This window comes from Microtus pennsylvanicus, chromosome 7, assembly GCF_037038515.1.
Source record: "Microtus pennsylvanicus isolate mMicPen1 chromosome 7, mMicPen1.hap1, whole genome shotgun sequence".
Classification (NCBI taxonomy): Eukaryota; Metazoa; Chordata; class Mammalia; order Rodentia; family Cricetidae; genus Microtus; species Microtus pennsylvanicus.
In genome coordinates, this window is record NC_134585.1 from 48089819 (window position 1) to 48092113 (window position 2295).

The 2295-nt window shown below is 48.6% G+C and overlaps 1 pseudogene; it reads right to left on the reverse strand.

Moving 5' to 3' along the window:
* Positions 1 to 242: 242 nt before the first annotated feature.
* On the reverse strand, positions 243 to 2052 carry LOC142853994 (SH2B adapter protein 1 pseudogene; annotated as a pseudogene).
* Between the last annotated feature and the right edge of the window lie 243 nt (positions 2053 to 2295).

Genomic DNA, 2295 nt, shown 5'->3' on the forward strand with positions numbered 1-2295 from the left:
TCTATCATTCATATCAGGACCCTGTGGGGTGGGGCTTCGACAGTCTCATGCCCAGTTTGTCATAGCCCTTTTGTCATTTATGGCATTTGGTCTTTGGATTAGCCCCAGAAAATTCCCTATATAAGTGGCCAGACTGTCCACATCCCATCAAGTACAGTTTGGTGTGGTAGAATTATTATCCTCATCAAGTTTGGCATTGACCAAGGCATTGGTGGAAGCTGTAAGGGTTGAAATGATCCCATTTATGTGTCAATATCACGGGCGGCTAAGACCCACTTACAAACATCTTCATTTCTAACAGGTGCGATGACATTACAGGTGATGGTGTTGAGCCCCTCCCTGGTTTGCTGTTTAATAAGGACATTCTTGGTAGGGTCAGATGGGACACAATTTTCAACAGCTTTGGTGACACAGCTCAAAAATTTGGGAAATGGTTCCACAGCCTGCTGGACCAGATTATGGAAATAGCCTACACTGCCTTGGGGAATACAAAGTTTGATGGCCTTGAAGGCTAGGTAAGACACCTTTTGGTAATAGGCATGCACGCCAGTCATGAGTTGTGATACAGGATCAGTGTATTGTTCATGGCCAGCCAGCCTGTCGAGAGTGACATTAAGTCCAAATTACTAATTTATATGGGCTTGGGTCTCTACTGTATCATCATAAGCAGAGAACTATTGGAGCAAAACTGAGGAGTCAAGGACTGCCTTCAAAATAGAGTACTAACCATAATGGGTTTGATGTTACATGGCCCATTGTCTGAGTACTTGCACAAAATAACAAGAATCAGGGTGGCGTTGGTCATCCTTGCATACTCCGATATTTCTCCCAGCCTGCTTCTGGCACTGTTGCTGCTGAGAGGACACATAGCTGACAAGGACAACATCACTGGGGCCTGCAGACTCCACAGGGATGGGATGCACTTGGAAGAGCTCAAGAATATCGAAAATTGACTGGAACCACAGATGTGGGACCTAGCAGTGACCATCCTCATTCAGTGACAAGCACAGGTATTGTCCTGGCCCTGGAAGTTGAAAGTGAGGACATTTTTTTACCACATCTTCTCTCACTCTGATGTACCAGGAATGTACCATGGGAGCCAGTGTCTCCTCCTAGCAGTAACTGGGCAGCTTTGAGTAGAGAAAGCATGCCATGAAACCAAGGATATCCTGAGAGGGTCTGATTCCCCTCAGTGCCCTCTGACTCCTTGTGGAACAGGAATGACTCTGTGGCTTCTTCTGGAGTATCCAGAGGAGAGTAAGGGGTTGAGCAGGGATGGGATGAACTATCCCTGCTGGGAGCCCCTCCTCAATGGGAATATGAGGGAGCAATTCCGAAGGAAGCAGTTCCACTGAGTCCAAGTGGGAGGCAGTACTAGAGGAGAAGGATGCTGATGTCTGGTCAGAAGGGCTCCCATAAGACCCCTGTGTCAGGCAATCATTACTCTCACTGGTTCCTAGCAGCAGATCCTGGCTGAGCAGACTCTGAATGATTTAGGCAGGGCAACTTCAGGCTAAATGTGTTATCCTTTGTGAGCAAGGAGGTCCCACAAAGGGTAGGGTTGTGTGATGGAGGCTGATGGCATGCCACGACTTAGGTGGATATCAGATACCCAGGCTTTCACATAAAGTGCATCAGTTGGCTTCAGAATGTAGTCTGAAGGGTCTTCTACATTAACCACAAACATGTTCTCTCTGTCAGGCATCTTTAGGGCTGTAGCTGTGTGGAGATCAGTGATAGTAAAACAGAAAATGCTGAGTCAGGTCTGGGATGTTTGGGTGGTATAAAGAACTCCAAGAGCCTTCCTCTTCCCTCTCCTCCTCCTCCTCCTCCTCCTCCTCCTCCTCCTCCTCCTCCTCTTCTTCTTCCTCCTTCTCCTCCTCCTCTTCCTTCTCCTTTACTTCAGAGCAGTAAGGTACACCCTTGCCACAGAGGTTGCCCTGCTCCCCATGAGATTAGCCCAGAGGCCTCTCCTCCATGACCCACTCCTGCTGGGTCAGGTGCAGATTCTTCATCCCCCATAAAACTGAGCAGCTCTTCTCTCTGTCCCATTCCTGCTCCATCTTTCAAGGTTCTCCCTCCATGACTCCGACTCAGCCTCTCAAAGTGATGAGTCCACCTCTCCATAGTCGATGTGCCATCACCAACCAATCCCTTACCAATAGTCCCAGCACCACAATAGGAGATAGAGTTGCTGTTTTACACCTAGGACTGGAGGGCCTGGTGTGGTCTCCAGAGGCCCAGCTGGGGAGGAAGTGTCAATGGCCCCTTGCCATTACAGGATGCCTCATAAAG